Genomic DNA, 25,665 nt, shown 5'->3' with positions numbered 1-25,665 from the left:
ACAACATTCCCAATAACTACTTGATTTATTTGGTTACCGCAAATTCTTCTGAGAAATTACCACCGCATATTTTTTCCCAAGTCCCTGTGTTCGACCCTGGACTTACCAAGAAACTCAGTGGGGTTTACACTTGAATTCCACTGAGAAAACTTAAGTGCTCAACGCATTTTCATCCATAATTCCACCTCATAAAATAACGCATCAGGGTTCCATGGATGGGCGGTGGAGCTGACTCTCCCGAGATCTAGCTCCGATCGTAGGCTTTGGTCGTTTCTCGGAATGGAAGAAGGAGATGAAGAATTCTCAAGCCTTCTTCTCACGCATTTGTCTGGATCGCAGGGAAAAACTCTAGATAAGTTGACATTCTGCTCACCGGCTTCTTTATATAGAGATTGGATCGCCGACAACATTAATGGACTGCTCTGATTCTGACATTCGCGACGCGTTAGTCCTTTCTAAATCTCTGCTGCTAATGGCGTAGTAGGTGAAATGTCAACATCAGTTTTTTATTTTCCCAAGATGTACGTTGATGCGTTCATTCCACCAACCTTGCGTTGATCCCTCTATTATGCGTTATCGTGTAGCCGCAATCTTGCAGTGACCGCATTCGCTTAATGCCGCAACTTCGACACGGTGATCGCAATCGCTTGATGAGCGCAACTACCATGCGATGGACGCATGCCTCGCCTTCATTTTGGCTTGCCCCCACATGTGTCATGCGGACATCCAATTACGAGCAAGACGCTCTTTCTCAAAGTAGACTCATACATACTTAGCAGCGGAATTGCGGTCATTTGTTTATGCGTTGATCCTGGCGACTTACTTTCGTTTTGGCTTGCCCCCACGTGTGTCTTGCGGACATCCAACTACAGGTATGTGTCATTCACAACTTAACTCTTATCAACATGTGTTTCTCCATTGCGTTGGCAGTGGAGTTGTTATTCTAATTTTCCTTTTTTTTCTTCATATAGCCAAAAATAGCAAGGTTGAAAATAAATACCTCACCCCAAAATTTAAAATGCGGCAATGTCCTCCTTGCCAATAGATTGAAAGAAGTCATCCAATGTTCTTAAGAAGTTTGGTAAAGGATCAGTTTGAAAGAAACCTAGCAGACCACTAACTTTTAGAAACATTTCTTGAGGTGATTGTCCTAAAAATAAGTTGACTCTAGTATATAAAAAAAAAAAAATAGATGCATGTGATTCATCTTTGAAATCATAAATGGCAAAGAGAAAGCATGCGGCGACTTACTAAATATATCAATGTTAAATGATTGCGGTAATCAAACAGGATGCGGTGATAAAACTTTCAAAATTAAAATACGATGCGATGGTGCAGAATTTGGAATAGAGTGAAGGAAAAATACAACACCAAAATTTGCGCTGTCGTCGGCATTGTCTGTCGATGCCTCCTTCTTTGCGGCGATCTTCCTTTACATTGCATCAAAGAAAACATTGAGAGGGTAATGATAATAATAAAGTAGTTGTATCTTCATGCAGCGCCTCCGCAATCGTGTGCCTTGATCGTTTGCAAAGAAAACATTGAGAGGGTAATGATAACAGTAAAAGCAAATATATGATAACAGGTAATAATAAGGTGATGAAAGTTCATGAAGTATTGAGGTAGAAAAAGGATATTCGAAAAGAATGCATCCGTGATGAGGTCTTCACATAGTAACTCAAGGACTACTTATTCCAAGCTGGGCCTTTCACGTCCACGGTGGCATTTTCTTCTTCTCTCGTTCTTCCAGAATCTTGACTGTTTTAATCCGGACCTTTTCTCGATTGATGTTTATTATGATTTCCTCTTTGTGCACATTACCAATCATTTTTTAATATATCTGCATAAATATCAGCAGAGCCTATTAAGAGTCTCATCTCATGAATGCGATATTCCATTTTTTCCTTGAGTTCTTGAAGAAACTACTTCAACTTTGAAAGAGTCACCAAAGTTCAATCCAAACGAAATATCAATTCTAAAGTAGTTACAAAGAGAAATGAGTACCTTGCAAGCAGAATCAAATCCAAAACTTGTGGTGACCTCTTTGCATTTGAGATCACCATCAATAGTTTTGGGCAACCAATCACTCGGGTTCAAATTCTTACTCCTAATTTGAAAACAACAGATAGAAGGGGAATATAAATAACAGAGTCTTGCACACACAAAAAATGGTACCCTATAGTAATTAATTACTCAACCTTATATTTCTGCAATAAAAATAACATATAATAGCTTATCTATGACAATGAAAGTAAGAAAGAGAGAGCAAAAAGGAGGGAGGCAATAAACAAATTTCATAGTTTTGAAAAATACATAAAGTTTTCAGCGAGGAGACAGGCATTTGTGTTGGAATCATCTCCACCAATTGACAAGGCCATCCAAATCAAGCTTCTTAGCAGTTTCTTCAGCTTGCTTAAACTGGAAATAGAAACGAACAGTCAATTAATGCCTTGACTACAACTAAGACGTCTCAAAATGAAAATTCTGGGAAGAAAGAATTTCACCTGATCTAGTGTTTCAATCTTATCCCTCCCACTACATATCATATCAAAACCACCCTAATAAAACAAAAATGCATTTAAATCAAGAATTGCATACAAATGGCAATCACTTCGAATCAAGACTGCACATATTCACACTAATAATTCTAACAAGTGAAAGCTAGAAATCCCTTCAAGAAAATTAACCTGATTGCGATATGGGTAGATAAATTATGCAGTTAGTTCTACATATTTACATTTCATGATCCCTGCAGGACCACCCTTGAAACCATAGAACGTGCTTCCTTTTGCATGAACTTGTAGGTAATCTTCACCAAAATCATTGAAGCTGCTAATTAGCCACAACTTGAACAGAAAAGCAAACATTTGTTCTTGATTTATAAATGTGGACACAATGAGACCCTACCAAATAGTCCAGAAATCACATTATGCCCTCCCAGTGCTTGGCCACCAGACTAGGCAACTCCGATCTTCAATTTCTTATTCACCTGCACCGAACTGGAATCACTTGGCACCAACATTGCCGACGGTTGGCCGAAAAGATCAAGAAACAACTTTGTGATATCATCTGCGCGCACTTTAAAACACTATTCAAACATTTAAAACCTGTTAGAGTAGGCAACTGGCCTCAACGCATTCAGTAAAACTCAAGTTCAAACAAAGCAAGTATTTACAATCATATGCAAAACAGTAAAAGAACAACAAAACTCAATGCATGTCACTACTCTTCCTTTGAGACATCAATCAACTCAGTTACCAAACAGAGTATAAAAAAAAACACGTTATGAAGGCTAAAAACTCCGAAACAAGAAGAGAATGTAAATGATCTATGGATAATAAACACCCGGATTGCCAGCGGCAGAGCTAGGAGGGCCATCGAGGATTTTGAAGGGGTTTTTGGGAATAGAGGGAAAAGGGAGAGGTTGATCGATACAGTGGGCTTGGACTTGGATATACACAGTAGAAACAAGGCCGATCTCCGACGGAGAAGATGCAATGACGAGGGAAACATCGGCATTAGCGATGAAAGGCGGAGACATTGGTAGGAGAGAAATGAAGATGAAAATGGGGAGATAGGTAGAGAAATGAAAGATTGAATCAATGAAAGAAGTGGAAAATTGAGTGTTCGACAAGGTCGAGAAGATGAAGGACTTGACTAGAATAAGAGGAAAGAGCTTGTGGATGAAATGGATAACACTCTAAGAAGGGATTTTGATTCTCCAAAAGCTCCATATGAGTCCCTAATGTGAGGATTTGGCCAGCAAGAGACTAAAATTTTCATGGCTAAAACAACGAGAGAGAGAGAGAGAGGGGGTTTCAATGAAACGAAATTTTTAATTTAAAAAATGAAAAGAGATATTTGGTCTCCAAGCGAATGTAACAATTTAGGCTACTTTAAAACGCATTTGGTCTCCACGAAATCAATCAATTTGCATACAGATAAAGACCTCCACCAACATTTGGTGAAAACCCAACCTTAGCAAAAAGAAAAGGCTTAAAACATAAATCCCAACCAAAAACACCTGGAGACTCTAGTGGAAAAGGGACAACCAAGGTAAATGTTTAGAACTCGGCTATGCTACACAAAACTTGCCAATTCAGGCCTAAGACATATGGGAGGTTTTTTGCAAGACGTGGAAGGCATTAATAGTTCCCAAAGAACCAACCAAGAAAATAAATGAACTTTCTATGGGATTTTTAGTTTCCACCAAGAAGTGAGAACGTAAGAATAGCAAAACAAATAAATAGGCACTTGAGCTAGATTTTACAAAGACTAATGCAAGTGTGACATAATATTTGACAAAGACTAATTCAAACATTTTTTAAAACAAGGATAAAATAAAGAGCTAGATTTTAAGATAGAAAAGCAAGATTTAGAGTTAATATGTGACTAAATCGCTCAAATTTAATAGCCTGAAGGTAAAAGACTACTACAACTTTTTCATACCTTTTAGTGTGTTCTTCTACTCCACGACTTGAATTGGGGATAAAAATGAAGTGATTTAACCTAGCAAAAAAATACATGATTAACTAACCAAATACAACAGTCGTAACAATTTTTTATATTGTTTAAACTAACACCCACACTAATGATACACACACGCAACACTAATGACCAAGTTACTTTACTAATATTTCAATATTTTAGCTTTAATGACATTTAGCTATAAACTAAATAATAATACATGAAGTATCAAATTTTAACAAAGGGCAAACAAAAAGAGAGAGAAATAGAAGAAAGGAGTATCAATAGAAATGAGATGAAGAAAACAGAAAAACAAAAAGATATTGAGATACAATCATATGGATGGAGAAAATTAAGCAAGAGATGGAGAAGATAGACGGAGAAACAGAGATAAAAAAAGAAAGAAAAAGGAGAAAGAAGGACAAGAAGAAAGAAATCAAGTGAAATACCATAAGATGGAGAGAGAAAGAACTAGCCCTTCGTTTCGCCAACAAAGAAGTCATCTTTGACGATTTCTCATTCCTTCTTTGCCGAGCCGCCTCTCTTCGCCATTCGAAGTACTACCTCTACCTTCCCTTTCGAGAACATACCCAGGAGCCCTCCTTTTCCAATAATTAAAAGAAATACCATAAAGCTTCGTCTATGATTTTGCCGGCCGGCCCTTTACAAGACAATACTAAGCAAAAATACACACCAACAAAATTAGACATTACAATGAACTTAACACATTCCTAATAATTCATGTAAGAATGGAAACTACAAAGAATTTAGGTATCTCACTTCCAACTATGGAATTTGACCCGAGACTTCATTAAAATATCTTATCCAAATTCTGAAAAATAGGTTCGATTTTCATCAATTTGGTTGTGTAAGATACCTATATCCAGATCACCTGCTCCATTCTTCTTTTAGATTTGAACTTGCATAATTAATGGTAGGATTTTGATCTGACCTCCTCACATGACAAATGGAGCGACGTGAATTATAATATAAGACTGGGATGGAGATTAAAGGAAACGACATTTACTCTAGAAAGAGATCATATTACCATCTAGTTCCACCATTGTCTTCTTGATCACAGGCTTGAACTTACTTGCCAAAACGATTTCTACTTTAGAAAGAGATCATCAATGATACGAAGCCACACTAGACTTTTGAAGATGTTTTAAGAGATCAGATTTTCTAAATTGTTAAGAAGAAAAGATACTCCACCTTTTATCCTTGTTTTTCTGATCTTACATGCACCTTGTCTAGTCTTTATAATATTGTCTAAGTAACTATTAAGTTATTTGGATACTCAAAAAAAGAAAAAAATAAATAAACTTTTAAGTTTCATCAACTAGAAAATTGTTGTCTTTTTAATATAGATTGGAGAGTTTTTTTCATCTTTCGTTTTTTTTCTTCTAGCGATCTCCATTTGTTCTCATTTTGGCTGGATAATTGATACTCTGTTTATCATTTCCCTTCTTATTCCCCATAAAAAATATTCTATAAAAAAAATTATTAACGTGTTATTCAAGAAAACATGAGAACAGGAATGCACGTTTTCATGAAAAAATCATACCGTGTATCCTCTCCACATCCATTAACAAAGTCAATGCAGTTTCGCCAGCCATCCAATCTTCAACAGAAGCAGCCAAATTTCCTACCCGGTATGCATAACTAGTAAGTAATAGAAATGAGGAAAAAATCTATGGACGAAACTGATATCAAGAAAAAGAATGAAAGGTTAAAAGGTTAGAGACTAAAATGATCAGGAGGTACAGACGTGGGGACAGACGATCGATGATATTGGTCCCGTTTTTCCACTCTGGAGGAGAGCTCCAGCAGTTTAACCCAAAGCATAGCAAAAGTGAATCAAAGTTACGTGGGTAAACCACACATCCTGCGTACCTATAAGTCAAAAGAAGAAATAAACAGAGATAACACACAGAAGCACTAACCAGCCAAAGTTCTCATTTTTTTAGTATCATTCTCATGGCCATTCGCTCGTACCAATGGTAAGGTTACATTTGAAAGTCTAAGTAGCTGTAAGCCTAACCCCACTTGATTGGCATGTTCTTTACGAGTTCATAATGGAAGTCTCGTATTGATACCCTAATTATCTAAATATGAATTTAAAAGATCTTGATGCATTTACCAACATGCATGTTTTTGAGATCTCAACTGATTTGCCTACTACCCAAGTGCTAAATATAATATGTGTTAATCATTAAATTATTAACAGGAGCGTTTAAGTAAAACAGCAAAAGTTCAAGCACGAATAAAATAAGTACCCAAAGAAATGTGACTGCCCCTTGAATTGGCCGCCCATTATATGCACCTTGTTGCCTTCTCTTTTCCAACTCAATTCCATGGAAAGACATGTATAAAACAAAAAGAAAAAACAATTACTTGGAATGGAGCGTTAAAGTAAAACAGCAAAAGTTCAAGCACGAGTAGTAAGTTTCATTTCCCATAACCTATCCTCATCTATAATATTTATTTTTCCATAACCTATCCTCATCTATAATATCCTGGGCAAGAATTTCATTGAGTTCCGAAATAAGCTGTTGCACCTGTAGAAAGCGGGTTATAAATGATATCAGTTCAAGAATGACATATTGATCCCTTTAGACTCTCTCTCGAGTAGCTCTTTAGACTCTCTCTTTAGGTTCTCCATTTTCTTTATGTTGTGCTCGACATCCCTTTAGAGCTACTCGAGAGAGAGAGTCTAAAGAAAGAACCTAAGATTTGAAAGAGCTAAGTTAGAATCTAGACTCGAGAGTGCAATGATTAGAACTGCATAAACAAAAGATAGGAACCTAGAGATAAATTCTGTTTGCCAACCTGCATCGCATGCATCCTAGAGATAGGTATGATATTATGTGGTCGCCTTATATGTGTATGTGTCATTTTTTCATCGCATAAATAAGAATAGAGGCTTATGTGTAGGTCCTATAGTCTTATCGCATATATCGCATGCGTTCTAGCATTAAGAGTCGTAGCATTCGCATCGAGAGATGATTTACTATTGTATGTGTGTTGCATGATCGCATAGCATGAACGCATCCTAAGAAGTGTTAGCCGAAACTCTTCTCAACCCATTCACCGCATACTTATCGCGTCCCGTTTTATAACTCTTTTCGAACTCCGCTGTATTTGTTTATTTTTATTACCACAAACAACATTCCCAACAACTACTTGATTTATTTGGTTACCGCAAATTCTTCTGAGAAATTACCACCGCATATTTTTTCCCAAGTCCCTGTGTTCGACCCTGGACTTACCAAGAAACTCAGTGGGGTATACACTTGAATTCCACTGAGAAAACTTAAGTGCTCAACGCATTTTCATCCATAATTCCACCTCATAAAATAACGCATCAGGGTGCCATGGATGGGCGGTGGAGCTGACTCTCCCGAGATCTAGCTCTGATCGTAGGCTTTGGTCGTTTCTCGGAATGGAAGAAGAAGATGAAGAATTCTCAAGCCTTCTTCTCACGCATTTGTCTGGATCGCAAGGAAAAACTCTAGATAAGTTGACATTCTGCTCACCGGCTTCTTTATATAGAGATTGGATCGCCGACAGCATTAATGGACTGCTCTGATTCTGACATTCGCGACCGTTAGTCTTTATAAATCTTCTGCTGCTAATGGCGTAGTAGGTGAATGTCACACATCCGTTTTTTATTTTCCCAAGATGTACGGTGATGCGTTCATTCCCACAACCTTGCGTTGATCCTCTATTATGCGTTTATCGTGTCAGCCGCAATCTTGTTAGTGACCCGCATTAGCTAAATACCGCAATTCGACTCGGTGATTCGCAATCGCTTGACGAGCGCAACTACCATGCGATGGACGCATGCCTTGCCTTCATTTTGGCTTACCCCTACATGTGTCATGCGGACATCCAATTATGAGCAAGACGCTCTTTCTCAAACTAGACTCATACATACTTAGCAGCGGAATTGCGGTATTTCTTTATGCGTTGATCCTGGCAACTTACTTTCGTTTTGGCTTGCCCCCACGTGTGTCTTGCAGACATCCAACTACAGGTATGTGTCATTCACAACTTAACTCTTATCAACATGTGTTTCTCCATTGCGTTGGCAGTGGAGTTGTTATTCTAATTTTCCTTTTTTTTCTTCATATAGCTAAAAATAGCAAGGTTGAAAATAAATACCTCACCCCAAAATTTAAAATGCGACAATGTCCTCCTTGCCAATAGATTGAAAGAAGTCATGCGATGTTCTTAAGAAGTTTGGTAAAGGATCAGTTTGAAAGAAAGCTAGCCGACCACTAACTTTTAAAAACATTTCTTGAGGTGATTGTCCTAAAAATAAGTTGACTCTAGTATATAAAAAAAATATAGATTGCATTACAATTTTTGTTGAAAATATAATGGCATATAAGAGAAAGCATGCGGCGATCTTACTAACTATATCAATGTTAAATGATTGCGGTAATCAAACAGGATGCGGTGATAAAACTTTCAAAATTAAAATACGATGCGATGGTGCAGAATTTGGAATAGAGTGAAGGAAAAATACAACACCAAAATTTGCGCTGTCGTCGACATTGTCTGTCGATGCCTCCTTCTTTGCGGCGATCTTCCTTTACATTGCATCAAAGAAAACATTGAGAGGGTAATGATAATAATAAAGTAGTTGTATCTTCATGCAGCGCCTCCGCAATCGTGTGCCTTGATCGTTTGCAAAGAAAACATTGAGAGGGTAATGATAACAGTAAAAGCAAATATATGATAACAGGTAATAATAAGGTGATGAAAGTTCATGAAGTATTGAGGTAGAAAAAGGATATTCGAAAAGAATGCATCCGTGATGAGGTCTTCACATAGTACCTCAGGGACTACTTATTCCAAGCTGGGCCTTTCACGTCCACGGTGGCATTTTCTTCTTCTCTCGTTCTTCCAGAATCTTGACTGTTTTAATCCGGAGCTTTTCTCGATTGATGTTTATTATGATTTCCTCTTTGTGCTCATTACCTTATCATTTTTTAATATATGCTGCATAAACATCAGCAGAGCCTAGGAAAGAGTCTCATTCTCTATGACACACAATATTAGAAAGACAAAAAGAGTTCTTGAGAAACTACTTCAACCTTTGGAAAGAGTCTCCAAAGGTTCAGTCCATACGGAAATATCAATTCTAAAGCAATTACAAAGAGAAATGAGTACCTTGCAAGCAGAATCAATCCAAAACTTGTGGTGACCTCTTTGCATGAGATCACCATCAATAGGGTTTGGGCAACCAATCGCTGGGTTCAAATTCTTACTCCTAATTTGAAAACAACAGATAGAAGGGGAATATAAATAACAGAGTCTTGCACACACAAAAAATGGTACCCTATAGTAATTAATTACTCAACCTTATATTTCTGCAATAAAAATAACATATAATAGCTTATCTATGACAATGAAAGTAAGAAAGAGAGAGCAAAAAGGAGGGAGGCAATAAACAAATTTCATAGTTTTGAAAAATACATAAAGTTTTCAGCGAGGAGACAGGCATTTGTGTTGGAATCATCTCCACCAATTGACAAGGCCATCCAAATCAAGCTTCTTAGCAGTTTCTTCAGCTTGCTTAAACTGGAAATAGAAACGAACAGTCAATTAATGCCTTGACTACAACTAAGACGTCTCAAAATGAAAATTCTGGGAAGAAAGAATTTCACCTGATCTAGTGTTTCAATCTTATCCCTCCCACTACATATCATATCAAAACCACCCTAATAAAACAAAAATGCATTTAAATCAAGAATTGCATACAAATGGCAATCACTTCGAATCAAGACTGCACATATTCACACTAATAATTCTAACAAGTGAAAGCTAGAAATCCCTTCAAGAAAATTAACCTGATTGCGATATGGGTAGATAAATTATGCAGTTAGTTCTACATATTTACATTTCATGATCCCTGCAGGACCACCCTTGAAACCATACAACGTGCTTCCTTTTGCATGAACTTGTAGGTAATCTTCACCAAAATCATTGAAGCTGCTAATTAGCCACAACTTGAACAGAAAAGCAAACATTTGTTCTTGATTTATAAATGTGGACACAATGAGACCCTACCAAATAGTCAGAAATCACATTATGCCCTCCCAGTGCTTGGCCACCAGACTAGACAACTCCGATCTTCAATTTCTTATTCACCTGCACCGAACTGGAATCACTTGGCACCAACATTGCCGACGGTTGGCCGAAAAGATCAAGAAACAACTTTGTGATATCATCTGCGCGCACTTATAACACACAATTCAAACATTTTAAAACCTTAAGAAGTAGCAACTGGCCTCAAACGCATTCAGTAAAACTCAAGTTCCAAACAAAAGCAAGATTTACAATCATAAGCAAAACAGTAAAAGAACAAACAAAACTCAATGCATGTCACTACTCTTCCTTCGAGACATCAATCAACTCAGTTACCAAACAGAGTACAAAAAAAAAAGCACGTTATGAAGGCTAAAAACTCCAAAACAAGAAGAGAAAGTAAATGATCTATGGATAATAAACACCCGGATTGCCAGCGGCAGAGCTAGGAGGGCCATCGAGGATTTTGAAGGGGTTTTTGGGAATAGAGGGAAAAGGGAGAGGTTGATCGATACAGTGGGCTTGGACTTCGATATACACAGTAGAAACAAGGCCAATCTCCGACGGAGAAGATGCAATGACTAAGGAAACATCGGCATTAGCGATGAAAGGCGGAGACATTGGTAGGAGAGAAATGAAGATGAAAATGGGGAGATAGGTAGAGAAATGAAAGATTGAATCAATGAAAGAAGTGGAAAATTGAGTGTTCGACAAGGTCGAGAAGATGAAGGACTTGACTAGAATAAGAGGAAAGAGCTTGTGGATGAAATGGATAACACTCTAAGAAGGGATTTTGATTCTCCAAAAGCTCCATATGAGTCCCTAATGTGAGGATTTGGCCAGCAAGAGACTAAAATTTTCATGGCTAAAACAACGAGAGAGAGAGAGAGAGGGGGTTTCAATGAAACGAAATTTTTAATTTAAAAAATGAAAAGAGATATTTGGTCTCCAAGCGAATGTAAACATTCTTAGGCTACTTTAAAATAAGCATTTGGTCTCACGAAATCACAATCAATTTGCATACCGATAAAGACTCCACCAACATTTGGTGAAAACCCAACCTTACATAAAAGAAAAGGCTTAAACTTAAATCCCAACCAAAAACTTCTGGAGACTCTAGTGGAAAATGGACAACCAAGGTAAATGTTTAGGAACTCGGATATGCTACTCCACAAAACTTGGCCAATTCAGGCCTAAGACATTTTGGGAGGTTTTTGGCAAAGAGTGAAGGCATTAATAGTTCCCAAAGAACCAACCAAGAAAATAAATGAACTTTCTATGGGATTTTTAGTTTCCACCAAGAAGTGAGAACGTAAGAATAGCAAAACAAATAAATAGGCACTTGAACTAGATTTTACAAAGACTAATGCAAGTGTGACATAATATTTGACAAAGACTAATTCAAACATTTTTTAAAACAAGGATAAAATAAAGAGCTAGATTTTAAGATAGAAAAAGCAAGATTTAGAGTTAATATGTGACTAAATCGCTCAAATTTAATAGCCTGAAGGTAAAAGACTACTACAACTTTTTCATACCTTTTAGTGTGTTCTTCTACTCCACGACTTGAATTGGGGATAAAAATGAAGTGATTTAACCTAGCAAAAAAATACATGATTAACTAACCAAATACAACAGTCGTAACAATTTTTTATATTGTTTAAACTAACACCCACACTAATGATACACACACGCAACACTAATGACCAAGTTACTTTACTAATATTTCAATATTTTAGCTTTAATGACATTTAGCTATAAACTAAATAATAATACATGAAGTATCAAATTTTAACAAAGGGCAAACAAAAAGAGAGAGAAATAGAAGAAAGGAGTATCAATAGAAATGAGATGAAGAAAACAGAAAAACAAAAAGATATTGAGATACAATCATATGGATGGAGAAAATTAAGCAAGAGATGGAGAAGATAGACGGAGAAACAGAGATAAAAAAAGAAAGAAAAAGGAGAAAGAAGGACAAGAAGAAAGAAATCAAGTGAAATACCATAAGATGGAGAGAGAAAGAACTAGCCCTTCGTTTCGCCAACAAAGAAGTCATCTTTGACGATTTCTCATTCCTTCTTTGCCAAGCCGCCTCTCTTCGCCATTCGAAGTACTACCTCTACCTTCCCTTTCGAGAACATACCCAGGAGCCCTCCTTTTCCAATAATTAAAAGAAATACCATAAATCTTCGTCTATGATTTTGCCGGCCGACCCTTTACAAGACAATACTAAGCAAAAATATACACCAACAAAATTAGACATTACAATGAACTTAACACATTACTAATAATTCATGTAAGAATGGAAACTACAAAGAATTTAGGTATCTCACTTCCAACTATGGAATTTGACCCGAGACTTCATTAAAATATCTTATCCAAATTCTGAAAAATAGGTTCGATTTTCATCAATTTGGTTGTGTAAGATACCTATATCTAGATCACCTGCTCCATTCTTCTTTTAGATTTGAACTTGCATAATTAATGGTAGGATTCTGATCTGACCTCCTCACATGACAAATCGAGCGGCGTGAATTATAATATAAGACTGGGAAGGAGATTAAAGGAAACGACATTTACTCTAGAAAGAGATCATATTACCATCTAGTTCCACCATTGTCTTCTTGATCACAGGCTTGAACTTACTTGCCAAACGAATTCTACCTTTAGAAAGAGATCATCAAATGATAAATATTAAACTAGACTTCATGAAGATGTTCTATCAATCCAAAGCCTTTCAAAATTGTTAAGAGAAAAGATACTCCACTTTTATCCTTGTTTTTCTGATCTTACATGCACCTTGTCTAGTCTTTATAATATTGTCTAAGTAACTATTAAGTTATTTGGATACTCAAAAAAAGAAAAAAATAAATAAACTTTTAAGTTTCATCAACTAGAAAATTGTTGTCTTTTTAATATAGATTGGAGAGTTTTTTTCATCTTTCATTTTTTTTCTTCTAGCGATCTCCATTTGTTCTCATTTTGGCTGGATAATTGATACTCTGTTTATCATTTCCCTTCTTATTCCCCATAAAAAAAAATTCTATAAAAAAAATTATTAACGTGTTATTCAAGAAAACATGAGAACAGGAATGCACGTTTTCATGAAAAAATCATACCGTGTATCCTCTCCACATCCATTAACAAAGTCAATGCAGTTTCGCCAGCCATCCAATCTTCAACAGAAGCAGCCAAATTTCCTACCCGGTATGCATAACTAGTAAGTAATAGAAATGAGGAAAAAATCTATGGACGAAACTGATATCAAGAAAAAGAATGAAAGGTTAAAAGGTTAGAGACTAAAATGATCAGGAGGTACAAGAAGTGGGACAGACAGATCGATGATATTGGTCCAGTTTTTCCACTCTGGAGGAGAGCTCCAGCAGTGTAACCCAAAGCATAGCAATAAGTTGAATCAAAGTTCGTGGGTAAACCACACATCCCTCGTACCTATAAGTCAAAAGAAGAAATAAACAGAGATAACACACAGAGCACTAACCAGCAAAGTACAATTTTTTTCGTATCATCTCATGGCCATTCGCTCGTACCATTGGTAAGTTTACATTTGAAAGTCAAGTAGCTGTAAGCCTAACCCATCACTTGATTGGCCATTTTCTTTACGAGTTCATAATGGAAGTCTAGATACTTGATACCCCTAATTATCAAATATGAATTTAAAAGATCTTAATGCATTTACCAACATGCATGTTTTTGAGTTCATAACTTATTTGCCTACTACCCAAGTGCTAAATATAATATGTGTTAATCACTAAATTATTAAACAGGAGGGTTTAAGTAAAACAGCAAAAGTTCAAGCACGAATAGAATAAGTACCCAAAGAAATGTGACTACCCCTTGAATTGGCCGCCCATTATATGCACCTTGTTGCCTTCTCTTTTCCAACTCAATTTCATGGAAAGACATGTATAAAACAAAAAGAAAAAACAATCACTTGGACAGGAGCGTTAAAGTAAAACAACAAAAGTTCAAGCACGAGTAGTAAGTTTCATTTTCCATAACCTATCCTCATCTATAATATTTATTTTTCCATAACCTATCCTCATCTATAATATCATGGGCAAGAATTTCATTGAGTTCCGAAATAAGCTGTTGCACCTGTAGAAAGCGGGTTATAAATGATATCAGTTCAAGAATGACATATTGATCCCTTTAGACTCTCTCTTTAGACTCTCTCTCGAGTCTCTCTCGAGTAGCTCTTTAGACTCTCTCTTTAGGTTCTCCATTTTCTTTATGTTGTGCTCGACATCGCTTTAGAGCTACTCGAGAGAGAGAGTCTAAAGAAAGAACCTAAGATTTGAAAGAGCTAAGTTAGAATCTAGACTCGAGAGAGCAAGATTATAACTGCATAAAATAAAGATAGGAACTTAGAGATAAATTCTGTTTGCCAACCTGCATCGCATGCATCCTAGACATAGGTATGATATTATGTGGTCGCCTTATATGTGTATGTATCATTTTTTCATCGCATAAATAAGAATAGAGGCTTATGTGTAGGTCCTATAGTCTTATCACATATATCGCACGCGTTCTAGCATTAAAAGTCGTAGCATTCGCATCGAGAGATGATTTACAATTGTATGTGTGTTGCATGATCGCATAGCATGAACGCATCCTAAGAAGTGTTAGCCGAAACTCTTCTCAACCCATTCACCGCATACTCATCGCGTCTTCTGTTTTATAACTCTTTTCGAACTCCGCTGCATTTGTTTATTTTTATTACCACAAACAACATTCCTAATAACTACTTGATTTATTTGGTTACCGCAAATTCTTCTGATAAATTGCCACCGCATATTTTTTTCCCAAGTCCCTGTGTTCGACCCTGAACTTACCAAGAAACTCAGTGGGGTTTACACTTGAATTCCACTGAGAAAACTTAATCAACGCATTTTCATCCATAATTCCACCTCATAAAATAACGCATCAGGTGACATGGATGGGCGGTGGAGCTGACTCTCCCGAGATCTAGCTCCGATCGTAGGCTTTGGTCGTTTCTCGAAATGGAAGAAGGAGATGAAGAATTCTTAAGCCTTCTTCTCACGCATTTGTCTGGATCGCAGGGAAAAACTCTAGATAAGTTGACATTCTACTCACCGGCTTCTTTATATAGAGCTTGGATTGTCGACAGCATTAATGGACTGCTCTGATTCTGACATTCGCGATGCGTTAGCCCTTTCTAAATCTCTGCTGCTAATGGCGTAGTAGGTGAAATGTCAACATCAGTTTTTTATTTTCCCAAGATGTACGTTGATGCGTTCATTCCACCAACCTTGCGTTGATCCCTCTATTATGCGTTATCGTGTAGCCGCGATCTTGTAGTGACCGCATTCGCTTAATATCGCAACTTCGACACGGTGATCACAATCGCTTGACGAGCGCAACTACCATGCGATGGACGCATGCCTCGCCTTCATTTTGGCTTGCCCCCACATGTGTCATGCGGACATCCAATTATGAGCAAGACGCTCTTTCTCAAACTAGACTCATACATACTTAGCAGCGGAATTGCGGTCATTTGTTTATGCGTTGATCCTGGCAACTTACTTTCGTTTTGGCTTGCCCCTACGTGTGTCTTGCGGACATCCAACTATAGGTATGTGTCATTCACAACTTAACTCTTATCAACATGTGTTTCTCCATTGCGTTGGCAGTGGAGTTGTTATTCTAATTTTCCTTTTTTTTCTTCATATAGCTAAAAAATCGATAAAAAACCCCCCCCCCCCCCCCCCCCCCCCACCCCCCCCCCCCAAACCCCCCCCCCCCCCCCCCCCCCCCCCCCCCCCCCCCCCCCCCCCCCCCCCCCCCCCCCCCCCCCCCCCACTACACACAACACAACACACAAAGATGGCATTGGTTTAGGGTAAATACCTCACCCCAAAATTTAAAATGCGACAATGTCCTCCTTGCCTTGATTGAAAGAAGTCATGCGATGTTCTTAAGAAGTTTGGTAAAGGATCAGTTTGAAAGAAAGCTAGCCGACCACTAACTTTTAAAAACATTTCTTGAGGTGATTGTCCTAAAAATAAGTTGACTCTAGTATATATATAAAAAAATATAGATGCATGTGATTCATCATTGAAATCATAAATGGCAAAGAGAAAGCATGCGGCGACTTACTAAATTTATCAATGTTAAATGATTGCGGTAATCAAACAGGATGCGGTGATAAAACTTTCAAAATTAAAATACGATGCGATGGTGCAGAATTTGGAATAGAGTGAAGGAAAAATACAACCCCAAAATTTACGCTGTCGTCGGCATTGTTTGTCGATGCCTCCTTCTTTGCGACGATCTTCCTTTGCATTCCATCAAAGAAAACATTGAGAGGGTAATGATAATAATAAAGTAGTTGTATCTTCATGCAGCGCCTTCGCAATCATGTGTCTTGTTCGTTTGCAAAGAAAACATTGAGAGGGTAATGATAACAATAAAAGAAAGTTAGCAAAAATTTTCTCACCCTTTTTTCTTTTTTTTGGAAAGACGTAAAAGCAAATATATGATAACAGGTAATAATAAGGTGATGAAAGTTCATGAAGTATTGATGCAGAAAAAGGATATTAAAAAAGAATGCATCCGTGATGAGGTCTTCACATAGTAGCTCAGGGACTACTTATTCCAAGCTGGGCCTTTCACGTCCACGGTGGCATTTTCTTCTTCTCTCGTTCTTCCAGAATCTTGACTGTTTTAATCCGGAGCTTTTCTCGATTGATGTTTATTATGATTTCCTCTTTGTGCACATTACCAATCATTTTTTAATATATCTGCATAAACATCAGCAGAGCCTATTAAGAGTCTCATCTCATGAATGCGATATTCCATTTTTTTCCTTGAGTTCTTGAAGAAACTACTTCAACTTTGAAAGAGTCACCAAAGTTCAGTCCAAACGAAATATCAATTCTAAAGCAGTTACAAAGAGAAATGAGTACCTTGCAAGCAGAATCAAATCCAACACTTGTGATGGGGAAACATCGGCATTAATGATGAAAGGCAGAGACATTGGTAGGAGAGAAATGTAGATGAAAATGGGAAGATAGGTAGAGAAATGAAAGATTGAATCAATGAAAGATAGGTAGAGAAATGCGATATTCCATTGTCTTCTTGATCACAGGCTTGAACTTACCTGCCAAACGAATTCTACCTTTAGAAAGAGATCATCAAATGATAAATATTAAACTAGACTACATGAAGATGTTCTATCAATCCAAAGCCTTTCAAAATTGTTAAGAGAAAAGATACCCCACTTTTACATTATGATACTCCACTTTTATCCTTGTTTTTCTGATCTTACATGCACCTGTCTTTATAGTATTTTGTTAGTCACTAGTAAGTTATTTGGATGCTTAAAAAAGAAAAATAAAATAAACTTTTAAGTTTCATCAACTAGAAAATTGTCGTCTTTTTAATATAGATTGGAGAGGTTTTTTTCATCTTAAATTTTTTTTCTTCTAGTGAACTCCATTGTTCTCATTTTGGCTGGATAATTGTTATTCTGTTTGTCATTTCCCTTCTTATTCCCCATAAAAAATATTCTATAAAAAAAATTATTAACGTGTTATTCAAGAAAACATGAGAACAGGAATGCACGTTTTCATGAAAAAATCATACCGTGTCTCCTTTCCACGTCCATTAACGAAGTCAATGCAGTTCTGCCAACCATCCAAATCTTCAACTGGAGCAGCCAAATTTCCTACCTAATATGCATAACTAGTAAGTAATAGAAACGAGGAAAAATCTATGGAGGAAACTGATATCAAGAAAAAGAATGAAAGGTTAAAAGGTTAGAGACTAAAATGATCAGGAGGTACAAGAAGTGGGACAGACAGATCGATGATATTGGTCCAGTTTTTTCACTCTGGAGGAGAGCTCCAGCAGTGTAACCCAAAGCATAGCAATTAGTTGAATCAAAGTTCGTGGATAAACCACACATCCCTTCGTACATATAAGTCAAAAGAAGAATTAAACAGAGATAACACACAGAGCACTAACCAGCAAAGTACAATTTTTTTCGTATCATCTCGTGGCCATTTGCTCTTACCATTCGTAATTTTACATTTCAAGCACGAATAGAATAAGTACCCAAAGAAATGTGACTGCCCCTTGAATTGGCCGCCCATTATATGCACCTTTTTGTTTTCTCTTTTCCACCGCAATTTCATGAAAAGACATGTATAAAACAAAAAGGAAAAACAATTACTTGGACATTGTCGTGTGGTTCTCTTTCAAGCAACAATTGTTCTTGGATTGCTTGTGGGAAAAATTCAAAAAAGTAATGAGATTGAGTTAGTTTCTTTTTCCATAACCTATCCTCATCTATAATATTTCTTTTTGCATAACCTATCATCATCTATAATATCGTGGGCAAGAATTTCATTAAGTTCCGAAATAAGCTGTTGCACCTGTAGAAAGCGAATTATAAATGATATCAGTTCAAGAATGAAATATTGATCTCGAGAATCTTGGGTTTAGTGGATAGTGAGCATACAACCAAAAGAAATAAACACAATTAGTTACAATAACAAGAGAAATACCTCCGGAATGAAGTCAATCAAACCCTCAGGAATAAGTACAACACCATAATTAATAACCAAGTTCAGAACATTTACTAATTACATCGACAATGTAGTCTGTAACGTTTTTCAAGGTAAGCTTCTTAGCCGCAACCTGCAAAACACATTGTAAATTCAATGTACCCTATAAACTAAAGCTCTATTAATAAATGAGTCAACATTCAAAACAAATTATTTTTTGTCTGGAAATTTTTTCGCCTGCATACATTCAAAACCAATAAATCTCCATGAGTCAAATACAACTAGGTGGTATAGACCAAATTTTTCAATGCAGACAAAAAAAGGCATCCAATATCACTTAGGCAATTGAATATGATATGGGATGTCAATACTTAGTTCCATTGCACCATATTAAAAGTTTCAACCTAATTCCATGAATCCTTTGTTTATCACAACTTTTCATCTTTACCCTTAAGTTTTGTTTGATATTTACCATTCCATGTAAAAATGCAAGAAGATAAAATTCTCAAACAGGATATATTAACGGACTCAACAATTTCAGTTTTCATAGTTACATAGTATCTGTTGCAGAGATTATTAGTTATTACTGAGACAAAATCTAATTCTCAAAGAGAATAAACTACCCTAGGGTTGCATGTGGAGGTAAATGCCCTTCTTGACAAAGATTTCTATCTGGTAAAGCATGTGGAGATAAATGTTGTCCTTGACAAAGGTTTCTATCTTAAGTAGTTTAAATAAAGCAACTACTTTTTCTCCAATAATAGTAATATTTGGATGAGTTTGCAAAGCACACTCCAGTGTGATGTGAGAAGCAGCACGACCCATAAGCCGTCCAACTGTGGATATATGTACACTTTAATGTCATATGATAATAAACTTGAAACTTGAGTGAGAAACAAAAAGGTATCAACATCACAACAATGAAAAAGTACAACCTCACATTAGGTAGGTCAAATAGAGAAGGTTAATAAAATTGAGCAGCCGTGAAGTGCACTGTATTTTACAGATAAAGCAACAAGATGGGATTTATTATTTATATTATCTATTTATTTATTTATATATTTTTTAAAAAAGTGGACATATCTGAACTTTAAATACTGGTAATGTCAATAATTCAGTTATTATGAACATGTCAGCACATCAGAACTATTTTTAGTTTCAATTTCATTAAGCAAAATGCTTACAGTGGTAATATTTTCCTGTAGATCGAGCATCAACCATCACATTACCAATCATTTCTGAATATATCTGCATAAACATCAGAAGAGCCTATTAAGCATCTCATCTCATGAATGCGACATTCCATTTTTTCCTTGAATTCTTGAAGAAACTACTTCAACTTTGCAACAGTCACCAAAGTTGAGTCCAAACGAAATATGAATTCTAAAGCAGTTACAAAGAGAAATGAGTACCTTGCAAGCAGAATCAAATCCAAAACTTGTGGGGACCTCTTTGGATTTGAGATCACCATCAACAGTTTTTGGGCAACCAATCACTTGGGTTTTCAAATTCTTACTACTAATTTGAAAACAACAGAAAGAAGGGGAATATAGATCATAGAGTCTTGCACACAAAAAAAAATGGTACCCTAGAGTAATTAATTACTCAACCTTATATTTTTGTAATAAAAATAACATATAATAGCTTATCCATATATGACAATGAGAGTGAGAAAGAGAGCAAAAAGGAGGGAGGCAATAAACAAATTTCATAGTTCTGAAAAATATCTAAAGTTTTCAACGAGGAGACGTGCATTTGTGTTGGAATCATCTCCACCAATTACAACAAGGCCATCCAAATCAAGATTCTGAGCAGTTTCTTCAGCTTGCTTAAACTGAAAAATAGAACCGAACTGTCAATTAATGCCTTGACTACAACTAAGACGTCTCAAAATGAAAATTCTGGGAAGAAAGAGTTTCACCTGATCTAGTTTCAATCTTATCCCTCCCACTGCATATCATATCAAAACCACTCGGGTAAAACAAAAATGCATTTAAATCAAGAATTGCATTCAAATGGCAATCACTTCGCATCAAGACTGCACATATTCACACTAACAATTCTAACAAGTGAAAGCAAGAAATCCTTTCAAGAAAATTAACATGATTGCGATACGGGTAGATAAATTGTGCAGTCAGTTCTACATATTTACCATAAAAGCTAAGTTTTCGATTGGGCTAATATTATAAGCCTTCGGGCTTAAAAATGGTTGTTTCATTGTTTTTTCATTTTAATTTTGTAGGTCCATTGTCTTGAACGTGTCGCAGTTGTGCCCTTAAGTGTCCAGTCATGTCAGGGCGTGTCAAAAATTAAAAAAAACAATAATGAAATAAGGCGTGTCGGACACATGTCGGCGACGTCAGGACGTGGCAGTGTCGGACACATGTTCGACACCGACACTTGGCCACCTTAGGAGTGGCAATGCTTTATAGATAAATAGAGGGAGTGGGGTTGGGAAGTGGGTGTCAAATTTTTTGGAATTTCATTTGGTAAATTTGGGAGAGACTAGCCCTCTCGTAAGGTTAGGTTGTCATGTTACTTTTATTATATAGCATATTTCCATATTTGAGTGTTCTTGAATTTTCTTGTTCTTAAGAGCTCTAATTAGGAAGTATCCTAATAAATTGGTATCAATGCTCGTTCTTTCTTGGGAGTACTGTTTTTTTCTTTCTTTTTTTCTTTTGGACAATGGGAGAACAAGAACCATAGACATGAAGCGAGTGCCTAAAACGAATTGCTAATCGCAAATGTTATATGACAGATAGAGGAGAAACTCCATGGATGTGGGAGTAACTGCAAAATTGGGTTGCAGATTGTAAGCGCATAACGACAAATAGAAAAATTCGGGAGGAGAAATTGCGAGAAACTTAAAGCGCAAAAATGGAATGAGAATTTCAAGTTTGTAAACAAATCTACAATTGACAATCATTCTAAGATTGCTAATGTCTCAAACCTGAAGAACTCTTTATGGTTCAATCGAAGATGGAAACCAAACGGGGAAGATAAAGAAGTCGAGGAGGAAAGACAAAAAGAAAACCTACCCATAAAAAAAAAGGTCGAGACAAGCAAAGAAAACTCACCGATGGACGTAAGGTCAAGGAGGCAAAGTGACAAGCAAAATAAAAACGTTTGAATGATGAAAAAGGAAAAAAGTTGGAGATGCAAGGAATGAAAAAAGGAGAAAAATACCAATGGAAAAGGTGGTGTCAGACAAATGACAACTCGATTGAAGAAGCCGAATGTGTCAAAAGTCTCCAATGATTGGACGAAGAAAATATTGCTTCTCAAAGTTGTAGTGGAAGGTTGTGTTGGGTTTTGGTAAAATAGTAAAAGTGCAATCATCCCACATCAGAAAAACTCAAAAAAGTCATGGGCTCCAAGAATTATAAAAGGAATCTATGTCTTTGGTTTCAAGTCATCTCAGTTAGAAACATTTTAAGCTTAGGTGTGTTAAGTCTTGTTAAATTCCCTTCTGCATTCTCTAGTTCAAAAATGGGAAAAAGGGTATGAGTAGTCAAAAGCTTTGAGAGTGATGTTATAATTGGGGTCGAGGAGAGAATTATTCTGAGAATGTAACAATTTTTTGCATAATGAATCTCTTTGATGGGCTGTTGTTTTCCGTTGAGTTTGAGTTTTTCACGCTAATTATTGTGTTTCCAATTTTATTATTTTCTTTCAATTTTTTAGTTATTTTTCTGCTTGTTCATGCAATAGAAGTGGAAGGTTTTTCCCAATAAGTTGACCACGATGGAGAGAGAAGACACCGGTAGTTCATTGGTTAGGGTGGCAAAGAGACTGGCAGATGGAAAAATGACAACTGACAAAAACATTGGTGGGCAAAGTCAGTGGGAGACGAGGAGATTGGATGTGCTGAAATTTGTAGATGGAAAATTATGGTGGATGGAGAAAGAGGCTTGGGGAAGGGGTGGACTTGCGTGAAAAGATGGGAAAACAAATGGTTGCCCATGTGAAATGTCAAAAGGTGTCGGCCAACCTGATAACTTGTAGAAATACAAATTATTATAGTCTTTTACTTGGAATAATGATGATAGATAAGAAGAATATGTGTCAATCTTCTTAAGTATTCATGTTATTAAACTTGTGTGAAGCATCTCAAAAACATCTACTACCCCATATCATGAGTTATGTTGCACCAAAGTGTCTATTTTGCAGACTGATCGTAGGACCTACATCGCATGTGCAAAACCCCTACCCGACGAACAAACAATTAGTCGCATGCCTCGGGATCTCAGAGTCAATACCAGCGGATCTTCTCGCAAGTATTTAGAATATTGACCATGATAGCAATGTTGACATTCTCACCTACCACGTTAGACGATAACGACTTATTAGAGTGGGAATTCCACCTCCATATTTCACCCTGATTCTTCATCGAAGCTTCGCCGAAGCAAGAGTCTAAAAGGGCTTTCTGCATTCATCCAACCATTATATCACAAGCAGCCTCAACATTCATCTGTGAGAAGCACGAGATTACTAACAATTGCCCTTCACCTTATTTCTCTATCTTCTTAGTTGTTGTAGCCTTTTGTTTAAGAGATAGTTCATTTGTGTATTCAACAACTATTTTAATATCATCATGTTCACTTTCATCATCTTATCTATCCTCACTTTGGCTTTATCTCTTGTCATAAGTAACTAATTCTAATGGGGTAAGGGTGAAGATTAATATCATGATCTAAGTAGAATTTGTGGAAGTTATTTTGTTTGCTTAATATATGAGTATTAAAATGATTGCCTATGAGTACTCAATGAGTCATGTAGACTAACAACCTGAGACGGAAAGTAGTTGTGGATCTCATTAAGCAAAGCAAGAAATATTTGTCAACCCCGAAGCTTATTTTCTCTACTTGTGTATGTTATATAAGATTAAGTGTAAGTTAATACTAGGTTGTAGGGAAAGCTTGAGGATGCTAAGGAAGGAAAGAAAAATGATTTCAAGTGTTGATTACTAAGGGCTCTCGGGTGCTAAGTGAAAGAAGTGTAAGTTAATACTAGGTTGTAGGGAAAGCTTGAGGATGCTAAGGAAGGAAAGAAAAATGATTTCAAGTGTTGATTACTAAGGGCTCTCGGGTGCTAAGTGAAGAGTAAGAAGGCTTGGTTAATGAGAGAAATTTTGACTAAGTGTTGAAGGTCATGATGCATTGACGGTCATGCTGAGGTGTGCGATGGCCTAAGCATCTTAAGGTTAAGATGAAAGCTAGTGGTGTGAAGAAGAACATTGGCTAAGTGTTGGCCGAGAAGAAGATGCCATGCGTTTAGCATGGGCTATGCGCTAGTCGAGCCTCACGTTGAGGTTAGTTGGGCAAGGACGCGCGCATGGGCGAGAATGCCTTAAGCGATGCGGCTTGTGCGTGCATTGGTGTGCAATGGTTGGGCAAGGATGTGTGTAAAGTAGGCCCATGAGAAGATCTTGAGACTAGGCATCAGGTGCGAGTAAGGGCGCTGAGACGTGCACTAGCTAAGAGGTGTGTATGCGTCCAAGTAAAGCCATGCATTGGTAAGAGTTAGTAAGCTATGAGTTGGTGATTAGGGGAAGCTTTTCAGCTTAATCACCGATTGTAGTGGCCAGTTGTCGAGATTAGAAGGTTTAATGTTGACTTAGTGGGATAGGTGGCAGCCTAAGTGTAATTAAGGTCATGCATCTCTTAATCTAAAAGGGAAGCCTCAGTTCAAGAACTTGGTTTGGACAATTCTCTAGTGTTAAACGGGTGATTCCACAGCCATTTGAAGGCTTGAGGAGTGTAGATGAAGCTATGAGGTTGCTGGAAGGAAATTCTTAAGAATTCGAGTTGACATCAGAAGATTTCCTCAAGAGGTCAAGCTCTCAGGTGATTTTGAGCAAGGTGTGAAGATTGAAAAATTCTGACCATATCGTGAAGAATTTGAAGCTCAAATTTTAAGGTAAGTAAGTTAAAACGATTTTAAACAAGTTTGTAGAAGGAAATTTCCCAAAATAATGTCTGGAAAAATAAGTAAATTCAGCTTGAAGTTGAATTTGTATTTTTGGGTTGAATAAGCATGTAGCTGGAACAGTTGAGCACGCAGGCAACTCAACCGGGAAGGCTACAGATGCGCGCAAAGGCAGAATGACGCAAGGCGTTGCATGGGTGTGTACGCTAGGTTGCACACGAGGGTTGTACAAGTGTGCGCGCGAGGCGCTGCATGCAAAGGTTGAGTATGCATTGATGCGCGCAGTTGCGTTAAAAGACAAAATTTACTCCCCGTGCTTAGAAATATGTCTTCGTTGGCTATCCTCTCCGTCAACGTGGGTATAAGTGTTCTCATCCACCCTCCCACAAGTATTTTATTTCGATAAATGTCACCTTTCAAGAGGATCAACCCTTCTTTTCTATTAGTCATTTTCAGGGGGAGAGCTCTAATGAAGAGACTAATTGGCCCCCGTCTTCGATCTTTTCTGATTCCCTTCCTGATCCTATCTTGAATATTACCGACACTGTCGCTGTCTTACCTACCAAATAGGTCCATGGATAACATACTATAGGAAGAATCTCAAGAAGGAAATTGTGCC

At 37.1% G+C, this 25,665-nt stretch overlaps 6 long non-coding RNA genes across 14 annotated transcripts; all 6 read right to left on the bottom strand.

Annotated features, from left to right (window-relative positions):
- Positions 1 to 1,385: 1,385 nt before the first annotated feature.
- Positions 1,386 to 2,946, bottom strand: LOC150030801 (uncharacterized). Its single transcript, XR_016526524.1, has 4 exons — positions 2,688 to 2,946; positions 2,505 to 2,558; positions 2,005 to 2,418; positions 1,386 to 1,840 (listed from the first exon to the last, which is right to left on the bottom strand). It is a non-coding gene; the product is annotated as an uncharacterized LOC150030801 (long non-coding RNA).
- On the bottom strand, positions 2,943 to 5,532 carry LOC150030800 (uncharacterized). 4 transcript variants are annotated; one of them, XR_016526522.1, is made up of 4 exons: positions 5,345 to 5,525; positions 4,917 to 5,143; positions 4,450 to 4,509; positions 2,962 to 3,069 (listed from the first exon to the last, which is right to left on the bottom strand). It is a non-coding gene; the product is annotated as an uncharacterized LOC150030800 (long non-coding RNA). The 4 variants fall into 4 exon arrangements; XR_016526521.1 differs by having other exon boundaries at positions 5,248 to 5,521; XR_016526520.1 differs by having other exon boundaries at positions 2,943 to 3,078; positions 4,917 to 5,532.
- Positions 5,533 to 9,796: 4,264 nt separating this feature from the next.
- LOC150030799 (uncharacterized) lies at positions 9,797 to 10,548 on the bottom strand. Its single transcript, XR_016526523.1, has 3 exons — positions 10,326 to 10,548; positions 10,143 to 10,196; positions 9,797 to 10,056 (listed from the first exon to the last, which is right to left on the bottom strand). It is a non-coding gene; the product is annotated as an uncharacterized LOC150030799 (long non-coding RNA).
- A 4-nt stretch (positions 10,549 to 10,552) lies between these two features.
- LOC150030798 (uncharacterized) lies at positions 10,553 to 14,011 on the bottom strand. Of its 5 annotated transcripts, none has more exons than XR_016526516.1 (5): positions 13,886 to 14,011; positions 13,686 to 13,766; positions 12,569 to 13,230; positions 12,102 to 12,161; positions 10,560 to 10,706 (listed from the first exon to the last, which is right to left on the bottom strand). It is a non-coding gene; the product is annotated as an uncharacterized LOC150030798 (long non-coding RNA). The 5 variants fall into 5 exon arrangements; XR_016526517.1 differs by having other exon boundaries at positions 13,902 to 14,004; XR_016526518.1 differs by lacking the exons at positions 13,686 to 13,766; positions 13,886 to 14,011 and having other exon boundaries at positions 10,553 to 10,636; positions 12,569 to 13,677.
- Positions 14,012 to 16,455: 2,444 nt separating this feature from the next.
- LOC150030797 (uncharacterized) lies at positions 16,456 to 18,518 on the bottom strand. Its single transcript, XR_016526525.1, has 3 exons — positions 18,193 to 18,518; positions 17,514 to 17,707; positions 16,456 to 17,348 (listed from the first exon to the last, which is right to left on the bottom strand). It is a non-coding gene; the product is annotated as an uncharacterized LOC150030797 (long non-coding RNA).
- Positions 18,519 to 19,614: 1,096 nt separating this feature from the next.
- Positions 19,615 to 23,412, bottom strand: LOC150030796 (uncharacterized). 2 transcript variants are annotated; one of them, XR_016526527.1, is made up of 4 exons: positions 21,037 to 23,412; positions 20,300 to 20,949; positions 20,051 to 20,108; positions 19,615 to 19,951 (listed from the first exon to the last, which is right to left on the bottom strand). It is a non-coding gene; the product is annotated as an uncharacterized LOC150030796 (long non-coding RNA). The 2 variants fall into 2 exon arrangements; XR_016526526.1 differs by having other exon boundaries at positions 20,300 to 23,412.
- Positions 23,413 to 25,665: the final 2,253 nt, after the last annotated feature.

This window comes from Benincasa hispida, unplaced genomic scaffold (genome assembly GCF_027475165.1).
Source record: "Benincasa hispida cultivar pf3 unplaced genomic scaffold, pf3_genome.v1.1 HicScf1642, whole genome shotgun sequence".
NCBI classification, from domain to species: Eukaryota; Viridiplantae; Streptophyta; class Magnoliopsida; order Cucurbitales; family Cucurbitaceae; genus Benincasa; species Benincasa hispida.
Note: the sequence above shows the minus strand (reverse complement) of the source record. Positions and strands in the feature narration are given on the sequence as shown.